This window comes from Oreochromis niloticus, linkage group LG3, assembly GCF_001858045.2.
Source record: "Oreochromis niloticus isolate F11D_XX linkage group LG3, O_niloticus_UMD_NMBU, whole genome shotgun sequence".
NCBI classification, from domain to species: Eukaryota; Metazoa; Chordata; class Actinopteri; order Cichliformes; family Cichlidae; genus Oreochromis; species Oreochromis niloticus.
In genome coordinates this window covers 42,504,710-42,522,744 of record NC_031967.2, presented here as the reverse complement: position 1 = coordinate 42,522,744, position 18,035 = coordinate 42,504,710, and the positions used below count along the sequence as shown (strand labels likewise).

The 18,035-nt window shown below is 40.4% G+C and overlaps 2 protein-coding genes and 1 long non-coding RNA gene across 4 annotated transcripts in view; 1 reads left to right on the top strand and 2 right to left on the bottom strand.

The window, feature by feature from the left end:
• The window catches only part of LOC100695786 (zinc finger protein 239), a 630,955-nt gene that overhangs the window by 348,745 nt on the left and 264,175 nt on the right, over positions 1-18,035 (bottom strand). The gene's annotated exons all lie outside the window — the stretch shown is intronic.
• LOC102079722 (uncharacterized) overlaps positions 1-18,035 on the bottom strand; it is a 65,287-nt gene that overhangs the window by 28,982 nt on the left and 18,270 nt on the right. The gene's annotated exons all lie outside the window — the stretch shown is intronic.
• LOC109203674 (uncharacterized) lies at positions 2,999-6,548 on the top strand. The gene is made up of 3 exons (XR_002063426.2): positions 2,999-3,125; positions 4,288-4,422; positions 5,594-6,548. It is a non-coding gene; the product is annotated as an uncharacterized LOC109203674 (long non-coding RNA).

The window sequence follows — 18,035 nt, the reverse complement described above, 5'->3', positions numbered from 1 at the left end:
CTGACAAACTTCACTAATATAAAGTCATCACTGCAGTCTTTGAACATGAAGTTCAGTTCTGGTCAAATGTTCACTCACATTCAAGAAGTGAGATGAAGTCCCCTCCCTCCCTTCTCTTGTCTCTGTTTCCTTAAAAGTAGCTGTAACTGTTGCATTCAAAGAGGTGAAAGCTGTTAACTTTGTCACTCAGTAACCACACAGTGAGCTACTTCCTGAGGCTCATGGGAAATGTTTTTGAGATCGAACAAAGTTTGACTGACTTTAAAATGGCAGGTCGTTCAATCTGCAGCAGATAATCGTTTAGTTACAAGCACAGACTGAAACTCACTGAGATGAAACTGAAGAAACACTTTAACTCAAATCCAAAATCCATTTCCTGAAAATACTGTAGGAGTTTTCCATAAACTGTTTGAGAATTAGTAATCAGAGTAAATCCAGATATTACAATTCTTTAGGCTGACTACAGACAAACACTGTCAGTCTCTGATTGTTGGATAGCAGAGCACAGCTGGAAACACAGATGTTGTATGAATGCTCTAAATACATTTGTGCTTCTTGTTAGGTTTCCTGGTGAGGTGTAAGTGTGCCATACTAGACTTCAACGTTAGTCCCAACATCGGTGTGCCATCGTTCAAACCATTGTACAGCACACTTCATGGGCCTGATAGAAGAAGAGGAAGAAGAATGCAGTTATGTTGCTTGGCCTCCACTTACACCTGTTAACTTAGCAGATTTAAAGAAAAATATCATTAAATCAGTGACTGTTTGGTTAAGCTGCAAAACGATAATTGTAAATGAAGCTTATGTGTAAGTTGAGTTGTCTGTGTGTAAGGAAGATCTGTAATCAGTCATCTGCTTTCCTGGCTGTTAGTCTGCTTTTCTGTTCTCTGCATCACTATCACTGTCAGTCTCTATACTTACATCATTACTCTAGTCCAATCATCTTCTTGCCCTCCTTCTTTGGGCCAATCAGCCTCCACTCTGTATGGTTTAAATCTGTGCTGTGTCAGGAGGGGTGCTGAGCTTTAAGCAGAAACAGTGGTGGAGCCTGCTGAAAATCCAGACAGTCTGGCCTGTGTAAAGTGCGTAAACCCAGTTTGCATAGTGACAGAACTGCAACACAGAACAGCCACAGTGTGTGGCATCAAGTGCCAAACATGGAGGAAGAAGCGTGATGGTCTCTGGCTGTGTGATGGATCCAGGGTCGGTGACTTGTGCAGAATGAGAGGCACCCTGAACCAAAACAGCTACCACAGCATTCTGCACCACCATGCAGTACCCTCTGGTAAGCATCTAGTTGGTCAAGGTTCATAAAAGCTGAAAGACAGTCCAAGCTATGCCAGAACTACCTCAGGAAAAAAGAAGATGGTAAGCTTGAAAACATGGAGTGTCCAGCACAGTATCCAAACTTTAACCCCATCAAGCTGGTTTGGGATGAACTGGACAGAAGAGTGAAAGCAAAGCAACCCTCAAGTGACACACATTCATGGGAACATCTGTAACAGAAATGAGAAGAACTTTGTGAAGAATATTTGATTTCTCTTGTAGAAAGAATGCCACGAGCGTGTTCAGCTGTTATATCTGCCAGAGGTGTTTACTTTGATGAGTATAAAGTTTAGAAGACATGTTGGTCTATAAATTGATTCCACAATATATTTTTAAGTCCAACTGGAAAAATTGGGCTGTTCAAAAACATTGACCAGTGGTGTATTTTTATGGTGGTGGCAGCCTCTATACATGGGCCTCCCCTGGTTCAACCTGATATCACACCATAATGTATACTAGACACACTGGTCCACCCAGATGTTGCAGTAAGTTGTAGTACACTGCAATAACAGCAGAGGGAGGTTTTTATGTCAAGGCAACATAATAATAATTACAGAAAGCACTTAAATAGACATTATTAACCCATTTAACACATATATAAATATCAGAAACATACATAAAATATTTGTGGTGATTAAGGAAACTGGAATGTACTTCAATACTGGTCTACAGTTGCTTGCTCACTAGTGGTGTCTTTTCTTTAAATATATTATCTCCCCTGCTGCTGCTGCTGCTGCTGTAATGTTTGTATTCAGTAAAGCAACCTCTGCATGCGTGCCCATTTCACGTTTTGGAGAGTCAAACTTAATTAAAAATGGAGGCTCATGAACAATCATATCGTCAACATTCATGTTTAAAGTTTAATCATGTTCATCACAGATGTGAAGATTTACACTTGAGCATTAGTTTCAGCCGTCTGAGATTTTAGATTTAGATATAGATTTTAGATGTAAATGTGGAAGTGTTGGTGACCATGAAGCTGAGAGGAATAAACTTTAGTTTTATTCTGGGTGAGAGCAGAGCCTTGATTCAGATTCAGATTCAGATGATCAACAAAACAGAGTAATCAGAGTATCTCAAAAGAAAACTAAATAAAACTGAGACTCACATGACATTTTTCAACTGTTAAATAAGTCCAATTAAAGACAAACTCACAAAGCAAATTAAAATAAATATCTAAACATCTCGGAAATAGTGGGCAGCATGATAGAAGTGAGACCTGCTGTGATGTAAGGATTGGCGATGGTGGCACTGACAGAAAGACGAGTGGTGTGAAGATGTTTGGATTTTCACTGGGAGTGAGTGAGCAGATCTGAGGGACAGCCTGGGTTGAGCAGATTGGAGACAAAGTTAGAGAGGCAAGGCTGAGATGGTTTGGACATGTGCAGAAGAGGGATGGGGGATATTTTGGACAAAGGATGTTGACGATGGAGCTGCCAGGCAGAAGGTACAGATGAAGACCAGAGAGAAGATTTTTGGATGAAGTCAAGGAGGACATGCAGGGGTTTGGTGTGAATATAAAATATAAATAAAATATTACCAACCCCCCAAAAATATAACTACACTGTAAAAAAAATCCGTAAAAATACAGTACAATCTACTGTATAAACGTGAAGGAATTTTCCGTATTAGTCATTTACAGGTATTTTTCTGTATTTCTCAACTTCTGCAATGCATTGTGGGAAAAAGGACCCAAAAAAGGAGGGAAAAGTCAGAGCAAGAGCAGCCATTAGACTTCTTTCAGGCTTCATCTGGATTTTGGACTCTGGAGTTGGAGAAACTGCCTTCAAATTTCCGTGGTAAGTATTAAAACTCATGTTTTCTTTTATTAAAATAATTTTTTTCAAAAGACTCCGCATTTTTATTTAGAAAGAATTGTTAATTTATTTGTTAACTGGTTTCGGCTGTCTCCAGTCAAGTCAGGAATGTTTTGCTGACTCATTTTTTAAATAATCGTTATTTAGGTTTAACATGACTTAAGCTTTTCATTTTAGTTAATGTTAAAAATAATTTTTACTGTGATACCACCAGTTTTGCCCTTCAGTGGCTGAACCAGTTTTCATAAATATTATAGTTAGCTGTCTGTGTCTCTCTGGGTATTATACAGCTGTGACTACTAACTAGGTAATTAGTGAAAGTCAGCGATGTAGATAACTGGGAAAAGTCAGAACTTCATTGTATGTATAGAGAGGAAGAAATTATTTTAGGACTCTAATAAGTGCTATATCAATACCTGTGTTTTACAGTTGGCTCTACTGTACACTTTAAAGGGTTTCAGGCAAAGTTACACTAACCCTAGTTTAAGCCTCAGACCTTCCTGGCTGACGCTAGCAAATGCTAATGTTAGCCTCTGATTTGGGCTGCTAAAGTAAAGACTTTTAGCTAGCTGACCAGCATAGATTATTTCGGTGGTTAACAGACTGTAGTGGTAATATTATTGAAAGTATACTTTCACCTCATTACATTTACAATTATGTCTATTTTGTAGCACATAGAAATGTTTAGTTAATATTTGCAGACAGACACATTTTCCCTGTAACTGTGTTTTTACTCCAACATTTGTTGAAAATGTAATTTATGAAATGCTGAGCAGCATTTCTAGTATGTGGAATATTTTTGTCACCCCACTGTGCTTATGTGATTAAATACTAATAATTATTACTAAAAAAATTCAATAATTAATCAATAATAACTATATCTTGATTGAATTATATTGTAAGCGCAGTGCTGGTGTGCAGGAGCTTTATATTCCTTGTGGGGGATGCTGACATATTATAAACTGTTATGTCTATATCAAGCTTTTAGCCAAATATAAGCAGAGATATTTGTATCTTAAAAATTCAGATCCTTAGAGATTATTTGAGAAATGGATCAACAGCTATTACTACTTGAAGTACTCTAAATCCTGCAGTGGAAAAATATCCCTTATTTCACCTTTGATCACACACTTTGGTTTTCCAGTGCAGAGCAATGGCCAAGAAAAGGAAAGACTTCCCTGAGTGAAAAAGAAGATGAAGATACAAGCTGGTGATGATCCAGAGCAGCTGGTCTCAGGAAATGAAGAAAAACCCTGATCACCTTTTCCACAGAAACAAGGTGAGTTTAATGTTGTGGTTGATTTAGTTTTTCAAGGTATGTATGTTACTTCAATTATAAACTGCTTTTGTTGCAACAGAATGTCGTTATGTGTATGCAACTCTACGTGAATTATAATCCTTTGTAGGGCTGTGTGATATGACCAAAATCTCGCATCCCAATATAAGACACATCTCTCCTGATAACGATATATGTCACAAAATAGTGCATTTTCTGTAAATTCTGTGATTCACGGGCAACTCGACTTATGTGAAGTGTTTTCAGTTGGGCGTCGTGTACCTGGAGTCGAGTGTTTTGACCGATGCATGAAACTATACATTTTTAGACATGAGTTTAAACGGCCACCATTTTCTTTCTGAGTATTTGTTACATGGCGTGCTGCGAGGAAAAGCCTGTTCTAACGTTTGAGTCTAAGGATTATTTTGAGCACTTGACGGCTCTTTTTTGCTTTTCATTCGTAAACTCTCTCGAAACTCTTTCATGTGATTCTTGTGTAGGTGGTTAAAGAGGTTTGTCGTGTTTGGTGGTGGGGACCAGTTTGTGTCAGACTTTTCATAACCAAACCATGTCCATGCTACAGAGGTAGCCCCTCATTTAACAATAAGGTCCTCGATTTGTTTTGACTGGTCCATCTGCTTGGAGCTATCTGGTTCTGCCTCATCCTTGCTGGCCATGCTGGTATTCTCTGTGCCTTCATCTGCGTGGTGACTGTAAGCGCCATTTATAGTTACTTGATGTTTTTATTTGAGGTCATTTGTTTGATGCATATTCTGAAATTTTATGTTTGAGAATAATGTATATCATTTCAGTTCATTTTGAAAAGTCTCAACAGAAACTTGAGCTTTATTGTGAAAGGTTTATGTGGAAGTCCGTCCATAGTGTGGTTATTGTAAGTATAAGAGAAGGAGAGAACTTTAAGAAATAATATAGCCACTACAGTGACCATCAAAACCATGAAAAAAATATTGCCGTAAACAGTTTATTTTGCAACACCATAAAACAAATGATAGCGTATAATATGAAACGATACATTTTTATATCGTCATCTGATATATATCGTCATATCGCACCATCCTAATCCTTTTTTTGTTTATGTTGTTTATGTTCAAGGTAAAAAAGTTATAAAAATACAAACTTTTTAAAAATGTCTTGTTTCTCTTTTTTTCCTCAGAATAAATTGCGACTAGTCTCAATGGCTGAGATGGAGGAGGAACACAGCGACACGTTAACCCGACTGCTGCAGTTCCTGTATGAACTGAGCAACTCTAAAAATCCAAGGAAAAAGCTGAGTGTATTTTATTTAAAGCTCAGATGGACCTTGATGGACTAACATGCAGGCTGCATTCAGGACTTTGTCACACTGGTATATGAAGAGTGGTAACAAGAGAAATTGTGCACACACAATGTGTCACTTTATGCTTGCTCTTCTCCAGCCTCTGGTGTCACTTTGTAGTAATTAGTCTTACTATTGTCTTATTTGTTGTGATTTAGGGTGTGTGCGCACAAGCAGAGGTTTTTGTTTGTAACCGTAACCTCATTTTCAGAGCCTTGTCTAACATTTAATGGTCGTGAAATATGTCAGACTTTTTCCTCTACTTAAACAGCTAAGAGCATTTGAACACAGTGGAGAAAAAGGTGTGCATTAAGGATTTTGAACTATGATGTTTAAGTGTTGTCACTGCTGAGGATCCTTATTCACTACGCTGCTGTTTACAGTTTAACTTTTCATCAGAACAAGCACTTCTAATTGTACTTTGCTCCTCACTGACAAAACAAGTCCAGTAAATGCACTTTTATCTTCAAGTTTGGGACAGTAATCTGTCTTAATTTATTTTGTGCTTTAGTTATCATATGTGGAAAAGTTCTGTGGTTATCTATCCGTCCTGTTCGCATAAACCCAAAGTTCAGGAACATCTTCTTTAGATCTGTTCAGTTTTATTCATGTGGCACCACTTAAACAGTCAAGTATGTTATATTGTAAGGTAAAGACCCCAAAGAGTTAATCTCAGACAAATGTTCACACAAATGTGAATTACATTCACTTCATTAATGAAGTAAATGCAATTCAGTAATCAAATGTGTTTGGCTATAACTGACTACATGTGTATACTGTACCATAAGTGGACAGACATGGACGTAAACCACACTTTAACCATTTGACTGAGGCAAAACTACCACGTTTTTAGTCGTTTTATGACAAGATGGATGCTGTCGTTATATTTTAGTATAGTGTTTGAGTTAAGGAGAATAAAAGAATATTTAACATTAATTGTACCAATGTTGTGTACGAAGCACAAATTAATTTAAAAAGTTTTAATTTATGAATTTTTGAGCATATGGTGTACTAGGTTGTAATTGCATAGAAATGTACGTTTAAGGATATAAAGAACTATATTTAATGAGTTACAGTGAAAAGAAATGCTTGGAAATAGTAATATAAACAGAAAATTCAATTTTTCTATTAACGGAAAATATCAGTTAATGATACAGAAAATATACTGTGAATAAACGGAATTTTCCGTTTTATAGCTGAAGGAAATGTCCGTAAATAGTACAGAGAGTATGCTGTAAATCTACAGAATTTTCCGTTTTATCATTTACAGAAAAGTTCGTCAAACTTCCTGTGACCCGTGGTAGGTACCTATTTAAAATAGGACAGAGCCGTAGGCGCACAGTCAGTTAAAAAGAATTTAATTTTTAATACAAAATAAAAGTAACAATGTAACAGCGGCACTTAAAAACAATTAAAGACTTTACCTTATTTAAAAGTGATAAAACTGTATGATTGCCCGGGAGACAGGACAAGCGCTGCGGGGAACCATTAAGAACAAATCAACATAACACAGGTTAAAAAGGGACGGCAACTGACACACAACCCCAGATGGGCAAAAAACTAGAGAAAAACAGTGCCGTCTTCACTCAGGCCCACCGCTGTGCATGCAGAAGCGGTGAGGAAAAAAAAAGGATTTGTTTTCCCTGCAGCGCCTTCACCGTTCGCGACAAAAAAAAATTTATATATATATATATATATATATATATATATATATATATATATATATATATATATATATATATATATATATATATATATATATATATATATATATATATATATCTCCTGCATCCAGTAGCCCACTTGTCGTCAGGGTGCCCTGGTTCCTCAACACCTGACGCGGACCTTGTTGATCCGGGCGACGTCCGAGCCGGCATGCCTTCATATTTATCTGTCTCGCTCATGTCTGCGGTAGGCTCACTTTAGCATAGGGGGTCTAGCCTTAGGACCCTTACTGGATACAGACGCCCCAGGCAGGAATCGAACTTGCGATCTTCTGCTCCAAAGGCGTGTAGTTTAACCACTACGCTATCCAGCTGCTATTTATATATATATATATATATATATAGAGAGAGATATATATATATATATAGAGAGAGAGATATATAGAGATATTTAAAAAAAGGGTTAAAATACTAAAAGAATCAACATTTGTAGTGCCTACTGATACAGAAAAAAAATAAAACAAAAACAAAACAATCGACAGCCGCAGCAGTCGGGCCGTCGAATTACACCAGTTTAAAACAAATTAAAACACTGATGTGTCGGGTCCTTTGCCCGCAACCAGAAATCCACCTGGCAAAGCAGCAGCTCGGTACTCTGTGAATAAAAGGCAGGAGATCACTTATGCTGGACAATAAAACACAGGAATATTCCTCAACTGAATTGTTTTGTTACCTGTCCACAAGTTCGTGTCACACCCTAATAAATGTGGGTCAGTGGCGATGAAGTCCACTATACCGTTCTCACGGAAGCAATGTTTCCCACCTACAAGGGTGCACATAACTATAAACCTCTGCCAACAGCCAGAGCTCAAGTGGTACATTTTTGTGTACCTACCGTTCTAACAGAAGTTTAGGGGAGGACCCATATCAGACTTTCATAGAAAGAAGTTAACACCAACTTGCCCAACTTGGACCACACACTTGCAGCTTCAGGTTTGCTGAGGAATACCTAATTGCCCACACCTGCGCTTATGAAAGGAGCACAGACCAGCTCCACCCACCAGGGGCGGTTCCAAGTCTCCAGGTCTCACCTGTCACATTCTCCCCCCTGGTTTTTTTGCATTGGCGACCCGACAATGAAACTTTAAAGCCACGGTCTGTAAAAAGCTGTAACTGAATGTACACTAGGTGGCCTGGCTTCAGCTGATTGGGGCAGATTGTGTGGATTGGAATGGTGGCCAGCTGTTGAGCGTGTCGTTCTTCTAACTGTGCCACTTTCAGCTAATGGAGTGGGGACACTACACTGTTGAGTCAGGGTACCAGGTTCAGTCCCTCTGGACTGCGGCCTCATTGCTATAGCCAGGTCCTCTGGGGGTTGTTGGGGACAAGGTGCAGAATCCGTTCGTACACTTTGGGGGTCACCTCTTGGGGACTCCCTTCGTTGCCACACATACAAGTCTCCCTCATCCTCAGACAGAGGTAACCGCTCAGGTGAACTTCTAGGGTTAGGAGTTTGCTGGAGCTCTGCCCTTATTTTCTCACAGACATCAGCAGGGATCGGCTTAATCAATTGTCTATTAACCTGTCTTTTCTGTTCTGGATCATGGAGTGGGGCCACTGTATACACAGGACCAGCGTCAGCAGGGGCACAGACAATACAATACGGTGTAGCGCCCCAAAGATCTTGGATTTTATTCCGGCCCCGAATGCTATGATCTCTCAAATACACTAACTGATGCAATGGCAAGGGGTCAGAAGCTGGGGCAGGTTGATGATCTGCACGCAGCGTCGCTGCTGCTTGGGTCCGGTTTCTCACACCTTTATAGGCAACATCCAGACGTTTCTGATGCTCTTGGACCCAAGTGTGCACCGGGCCTTGTGTGGGTTCCTCTACTCGGCCTAACAGAAAGTCAATTGGGAGCTGGGGTTCTTGGCCAAACATAAGAAAATATGGTGACTCACCCGTAGTTTGATGGATTGTGGTATTGTAAGCAAAGGTAAGCTGCTGTAAATACATGGGCCAATGACGCTTTTGCTCAGGGGACAGGGTTCTCAACAGATCATGCAGAGTCCGATTAAAACGCTCACACTGGCCATTACCTTGTGGGTGGTAAGGAGTGGTGCGACTCTTTTCTACACCATATAACTGGCACAGCTGCTGAATTACTGCTCCTTCAAAACTCCTCCCCTGATCAGAGTGGATCCTAGAGGGGACACCAAAACGGTAAAACCACTCGTAAACCAAAACACTGGCCACAGTAGTTGCCTTTTGATCCTTAGTAGCAATGGCCTGAGTGAACTTTGAAAACACATCAGTAAGAATCAATACATTTTCACGGCCATCAGCAGACGGTTCAAGGCATGAGAAATCAATTGCCAGAATCTGATTGGGCCTCGCAGCCATGAGGTGGCCCATGGTTGTTTTGGGTTTGGGATAAACTGCTTTAGCCTGCGCACAACGTTCACATTGCTGACAGTAATCCTGAACCTCCTTAAACATACCTGGCCAATAACACCTCTTGCGTATCAAGTCTGCAGTCCTGTCAGTTCCCTGGTGACCATGGTCATTATGCAAGCCATGTAAAACCTCATTCTTGAGACTCTGAGGGACCACTAATTGGCACACGGGTTCCCCCCCATCTGGCTGGAAAATCTGCCGATAAAGGACGCTCTCCTTCTCTACCAATTTCCTCCACTGGCGCAACATTTCCAACACTGCTGCTGGCAAATCTCTCCTCTCCTGGCGAGTAGGGCCAGTTCCTCTGCGCCAAAACTTCAAAACGCCACTAATCGTAGGGTCATCCCTCTGCAAAGTAGCAAGGTCTGCAAGTGAATGAGAGGGTAAAACCGAAATCATAGATTGGATTACTTGCTGGGGTGGTAAAACTGTTTGGACTAAAGAATCTGGAAGGGAAGTACCAGGAAGCAGTGTTTCCAAAGACACAGTTTGCTCTGATGGCTGACACTGTCGGGACAAAGCATCTGCATTGCCATTTGTACGACCTGGATGATACTTAATTGAAAAATCAAAAGAAGAGAGCTGAGCAGCCCAGCGCTGTTCCAAAGCTCCAAGCTTTGCTGTAGTCAGATGGCTCAAGGGGTTGTTATCTGTATAGACAACACACTTGTTACCCAGCAAATATTCTCTAAATTTTTCAGTCATAGCCCATTTCAAGGCTAGGAATTCAAGTTTCATGGAGCTGTAATTGGACATGTTACGCTCCGTGGGCTTTAGTCCTCGACTAGCATAGGCTATAGGACGCACCTTTCCATCTGCTTGCTGTTGTGAAAGCACTGCCCCCAAACCCCAGTGGCTGGCATCAACCTCCAAGATAAAAGGTTGTGAAAAATTAGCATAAGCCAATACGGGGGAATGCACCAACCGAGCTTTCAACTCTTGAAAGCTATTGTCACACTGCTCTGTCCAAACGTCCTGCAGTGTACGCTTGAAGGGGCGTTTGTGCTTAGTCCCCGCCAGCTCTGCCACCAACTGGTGAAGCGGAGCAGCTAGGGATGCAAAACCTGGAACAAAGCGGCGATAGTAACTAGCAAACCCTAAAAATGACCTCAATTCAGCAACAGAGCTAGGAGTTTGCCAATTAGACACAGCAGATATTTTATCTGGGTCTGTGGAGACCCCATCCTTGGAGATCACATGTCCAAGGTACTTTACCTCTGTCTGCAGAAAACAGCATTTCTCCAACTTGGCCTTCAAGTTTTGTACCCGCAAGGTCTCCAGTACTGCTCCTAAGCGCTGAATATGCTCGTCTACTGTGGTAGAGAAGACAATCACATCATCCAGATACAACAACAAAGACTGGTGATTCTGGGAACCAAACATTCGCTCCATCAATCTCTGAAAGGTGCTTGGTGCATTACAGAGGCCAAATGGCATGCGGTTGAACTCAAATAACCCGAAAGGAGTGCAGAAAGCAGTTTTCTTTTTGTCTGGCTCAGCAACAGGGACCTGATTGTAGCCGCTAGCCAAGTCCAAGGTAGAGAACCAACGTGCACCTGACAACACGTCCAAGGACTCCTCAATTCGGGGCAAGGGCAAAGCATCCTTCCTAGTCCTTGAGTTCAGCAAACGGTAATCCACACAAAGCCTGATACTGGAGTCCTTCTTTCGTACTACCACAATTGGAGAGGCAAAAGGGCTACAACTTTCCCTGATCACCTGACTCTCCAACAGGTGTTGAATATGGGCCTTAACGCTCTCATACTCTGAAGGTGGAATGCGTCGATACCGCTGGCGGACTGGAGTCTCATCTAAGAGTGGAATCTCATGAGTGATTAAATTGGTACAGCCTAAATCACCATCATGAGAAGAGAAAACAGATTGGTAGTCATGCAAAAGGGATCTTACCCTGTCCTGATCCTGTACAGAGAGGGCTGAGAGATCAATTGCATCAATTGCAGTTTTCAGAGAGTTGGGTTCCACACTCTGAGTTGCCATGGTAACACATTTTTCTTCTCCCAAATCTTCCAACAGACTGGTCGAGCCATCCGATTGGCTGACAATTTCAACTTGGCACAAGGTGCCAAGCTGACTGCGAGGTGGCAAAATGGCCTCAGTTAATCCCACATTAGTGATGGGGATAAATGCAGTGCCACTAACCACTTGGACCAAAGCTGGAGAAGAAAGGAGACCATGAGGCAAACCGGCATCTAATGGTTCAAAAAGCACTGTTCCAGTGTGTGCTGAAGGGGCTTTCCGACATGTGGTCGGTACAAACTTCATTGTGCCTGCGGGGATGCAAATTTTTCTTCTACCCTTAACTCTCACTGGACCACTAACCTGTGCTTCGGGCTGTAGCTGGGCTGTATGGCAACGCTGCAAAGCCTGCTGCCAAGGATCTTCCTGCACTAAAGGAAGGTCAAAAAGAGCAGAGCCATGTTCCAAAAACAGCTCCCTATAACACTCACGGATCACATTCATGCCGAGTACTCCACATATTTCTGAGTTGGGGCTGGGCTCCAAAGGGTCTCTAACAACTAACACACCACGCTTCGGTATTTGCCTCCCTAACACCTGGCAATCAAGCTCCAGGTAGCCAACATAGGGAATATCTAACCCATTAGCTGCCCGTAACCGCAGCCAATGGCATGCTTTCAGTTTTTCTGGACCCCAGTTCTTAAAATGTTTGGCAAAAAAACTCTCTGTGATGGTAGTGACCATGGACCCAGTGTCTAATAAACAGGAGACATCTACCCCTCCCATATTAATGGTAACCTTTGGACAGGAGCCTACCAACTTGGGTGGGGGACCAGACGTTTGAGCATTACAACTGTTGGAGCCAGTTATGTCCCCATCTGATATGTGGCTCAGCATAACAGAGGGTGCTAGTTTTCCGTCTGCATGGAAAACATGCCCTGACCAGATGAGCTCCTGCTAGAGGCTGTAGACTCAAAGGCTACTACCCTCTCGTCATCACAGTCTTTAGCAAAATGGCCAGGTTTCTGACACCGTCTGCAAATGACCTGCCTTCCTCTCTGCGTGAACCTAGGCTTACTTGATGTATGGGCAACTCTCAACTCATGTGTAAGCTGATCAATCTGGGCCTGCTGCCGTTTTAACATTTCCTTGACCTCTGCTAATTCTGACCCAATAGTATCCCTTGGCACCTTTGTTTGTCCTGCATGCTGAATGCTGTAGACTGCTGGGACAGAATAAGTCCTGAACCGACCTGGTTCTACTCCTACTCTGCCTTCCCGCTCCCACCTGAGGGCTTCATCTCTTAAAGTATGGAGGTCATAATCTGGATGTTCACGAACAATCCTTTTAAGCTCGCGGCTCAAATTTCCATCCCGGACACCCTCTACAAACTGATCAGAAAGCAGTCTAGCAGCCTCAGGAATTCGCCTCTCTGGACAACTTTGAATCATTTTGTCCATGAGAGAAAACAATGCATGGGAGAATTCCCTCAATGACTCCCCTTCTTGCTGCCTTCTTGCATAAAAAGCTTCCTTAACAGCAATAAAGGACATGGGGCAACCATACTGGCTAAGGAGAATATCAAGAATGCGGTCTGGATCTTCTCTTACTTGCTGGGACCTATACTTTATTTCTTCACGAGCATCACCAGTCAAATGGTCATAGATATAATGGGCTCTATCAATAGGGGCAAGTCTACGAGTGCGCATCACAGATTTTATTTCCTCCACCCAACTCTGGACACTAATTTCCCCAGTTCCACTAAACAGGGGGCACGACCTCTCTCTAGGGATATAAACCAACCTCTCTCGCGGAGAGCCCTCCATAGGGGTAGAGTCATGAGGTCTACGGGGGCTAGAAATGCCTGATTGGGACTCCATAATAAAAAAAAATAAAAACCCTCGCCAATAAGTATGCCTACTATGGTTAAATGCAGATTACACTTTGTTACCACCAGGAATTACCAGCTGCTGCTTTGCCTAAAATAAATAAATAAATACAAATATAAAGCAGTTTAAAACACAACCATAAAAAAAATAAAAAATAATTTTACACAAACTACTGACTAATCGCCTTGTACACCTAGAGGCTCGTCCGGTCCGACAACGCCAGTTTGTGGCCCGTGGTAGGTACCTTATTTAAAAGCGATAAAACTGTATGATTGCCCGGGAGACAGGACAAGCGCTGCGCATTTGTAGTGCCTACTGATACAGAAAAAAAATAAAACAAAAACAAAACAATCGACAGCCGCAGCAGTCGGGCCGTCGAATTACACCAGTTTAAAACAAATTAAAACACTGATGTGTCGGGTCCTTTGCCCGCAACCAGAAATCCACCTGGCAAAGCAGCAGCTCGGTACTCTGTGAATAAAAGGCAGGAGATCACTTATGCTGGACAATAAAACACAGGAATATTCCTCAACTGAATTGTTTTGTTACCTGTCCACAAGTTCGTGTCACACCCTAATAAATGTGGGTCAGTGGCGATGAAGTCCACTATACCGTTCTCACGGAAGCAATGTTTCCCACCTACAAGGGTGCACATAACTATAAACCTCTGCCAACAGCCAGAGCTCAAGTGGTACATTTTTGTGTACCTACCGTTCTAACAGAAGTTTAGGGGAGGACCCATATCAGACTTTCATAGAAAGAAGTTAACACCAACTTGCCCAACTTGGACCACACACTTGCAGCTTCAGGTTTGCTGAGGAATACCTAATTGCCCACACCTGCGCTTATGAAAGGAGCACAGACCAGCTCCGCCCACCAGGGGCGGTTCCAAGTCTCCAGGTCTCACCTGTCACATTCCGTAAAAAAAACAGAAAATGTACTGGCAGAAAATTACCAGGACATTTTCCGTTTTTCTACGGAATCTTTTTTTACAGTGTATGGACACTTTCAGTTCAATTTGACTGGTTTTATAGATAGATAGTCTAAGCCAAATAAGACGTTACTAATTTCCAAAGAATCAATGGTACCTTATTTTGAAAATTATTTTTTTTTAAGTTATAACACTGTTCCTAATCTATTGACAGTACTACAATGATAGAAAAAAAACTATAATTAAGTCAATAAAGCCTCATCCGTTCATCATTGTGCCAAAGTTTGGACGTTTTTACAGCACAGTTGTTGAGGATGAAAGAAGAAGAGGACGAAAAGTAGAAATGTGACAAAAAGCTGACTTTGCTGCTTGTCCTGTTACACTTTAACACAAAATATCATTAGCAGCATTTCAAGGAACCAATAAGTGTGTTGATTAAGCTTCAATGTAATTATAATTGTCTGTGTTCATAGTGCATAATATAATTAAAATAAACGCCCAATAAAAACCTTTGCTTTTGAGTTTTATTTTGCAAACATGATGTAGGATACAACAGAAATAATGCTCATAGCTAGAAATAAAAAAAAATCTCCAGAGAAAACACACACATACAAAATACATTCACTGATACATTCAAATCCATACAGCATGTGTTGCATCATTAAGTCTGACATAATGTAGGAGATCACATACAGCAATAATATTCACTGTTACCTGCATGTGACACAGCAAAAGCTCAATTTAAAATCAGATTATTAGCTGCTAAACATCAAGTGTTTCAAATGTCTTGTAGCTGCATTTTATATATTTTCTATAAAAGCTATAAATGCTCCCAGATAACATGGATACTAAATGGTAATACACATTTCTGCTAGCTAAGTGTATATTATACCATTTAATATTATTTCTAACAAACTAATACCACAGTGTCAGGAAGGAAATCAAAGACTAAAATTAAACAGAAAATATATCAACAGAGAACAATTTTTAAAATATTTTAGACGTTTGGCTATAATGTGATGTAAAACCTGTCATATTGTCTCCTCAACAGAAGCTGTTTGATAGGTTTGTAGCTTGAACCTATTCGCTGGAACGTTGAAGGCAATGTAATCACACAGCAAGCAAGACACGAGTAGGCAACATTCTTTATGTTTCACGTGCACGGGAGAGAACTGGACAGGCGCCGTTCCTTCGCTTGACCCCAGTTGCTCTCAGCCAGGTTCCCCATAGCACTCCTTTTATTGTGGTTACTTGAATATGCATAGGGTCATTAACATATAGCGGCTTACATAGGTACACATGTGAACAAGGAATACCCTGCCTGTGGTTTTGTAAGTGCGTGTGTGTGTGTGTGTGTGTGTGTGTGTGTGAGCTGCTGACCAAAAGGGTCATAAAGCAGGAACAACATCCTAGGTCATAAAGAGGGTAACCTCCCCACACCCAATCTATGGTTCACCCTAGATAACACAGTGAAGCCATACAAAGGGCAGGAAGTTTTACCACATCAAAAGAAGCAGATCTTCCAGATAGGATGTATCTGCAATAAAACACTATAGCCCCTCACCCAGAACCTCGAGAATCTGAGGAGGGGAGAACAAAAGAATTCCTTTCAACACACAGTTAAAGTCCAAATGGTAAGAATAAAAATGACAAACATTTAACAATTCACTCTAACACTGTTGTCATCAGTCACTTTCCTCGTTGTGTTGATGGTGAGCTGCTCTTTATGGACCTGAAACAAAGTTATAACAAACAGCTGTGAAACAGACTGATGCACATGTATGTAAATTATATACGCTGCCCTCTGACATGCACTACATTATGTGTGCAGTTTCATTATTCTAGAGAAACCAATAAAAATAATCAATAAAAGCTGGATTAAAGGAATTTATAAAAACAGGTTTTTATCATTTTTAATTTTAATTTTTTAAATAATCATCTGATATAACTGAAACAAGTGAAACACACTGAGTGAGCAGATAAAACAGTTAAAGAGCTCCTGTAAAGATTTCATACCTGGGGTTGAATTTGGATTGACATTATAATAGTCAGAGCTCTCCTCTGGGTCACCACGGGGCTCTGCTGAGGTGATGAAATGAAAGCATTTAAAAAACAAACAGTTTTGCAAATGTAATATATTTATGTTGGATACTCACGTGTCTTGTTAATCACTTTGAGCTGAATCACACATGAATCACCTTCTATTTGACCTGAAATAACATTATAATTTATTTTAATAATAATCACAGTTATTTGATAAAAGCCTCCATGAGCTGTGAATGAATTAAAGTTCATACTGTACCAGTCTCAGTGCTTTTAGAGCCTCTGATTGTCTCATAGACACAACGATCACCTGCAGGTCAAAGAAAATTATTCTATCATTATTAATATTATTAAGTATTCTCACCAGTAACATTTATATTAATTGCTGTTATTGTCATAACTTTGTTTAATTCACCAGTGTTAAAACTGCAGCACAGTCTTGTTGCAAAGAGCATCAGAATCTTTTAAACTACATGAAAAGCTAACCATGAAGAAGAGAGGAGTACACCTGCTGCTGATCTTCATCCTGACTCACCCTCTGGTCATCAGCTGAACCTTTATTAAACACTTCAAAGAAGACATTTGCTTTTACATGATTATGTTTTATACATTTTATACAACAGTTTCAGCTTCAGGGCTGCATCCTGTGTCTGTGTACATAAATATTTAAAGAGTAAAATCTCTGAGATCAGAGGAACAAAAAGTCTCACCTTTGGACTTCATGCAGCAACACAGCAAGAGCAGGAGGAAAATAAATGTGATTCCAGAAATTAGTCCAGCGATCATTAGAAATGAAGAGCTCTCAGAACTGAGCACAGCTGTTGTAAATAAGAAACACTCAGTGTTGAATTCAATAATTCAGAAGCTGCTTTAAAGACAATAAATATGTTCAAGGTCTTTGGATTTTTTATTTCTTAAGGATGTGACTTTCAGTCACCTGCTGTAGTTTTTTAGGCCTCCCAACTCTTCTTTTTTTTTTTTTATCGAGTGTTCTCAGATTTTTTTAAGGACAGCCTGGACACCATGCTGAGATATGCCAAGTGTTCAGCTAAATTAAAAACTCTACTGAAATCATTTTGCTGGTACAAACATGCTTTTGTATTCCTGTCAAACTGTTATTTATTTATTTATTTTATTTATCTATTTAAGTGTTCGTCTTATAATATATTTCACACTAAGTACAGCAGAAATTTCCTAATATTGTAAATCTGATCAATTGCTTGGCAATAAAATCTTTTCTGGTTCTGACTCTATATTTAGCATTTCTCTAAGATTTAACAAAGAGGGGAAACAAATTATTTGTTTATGTGACAAGTTG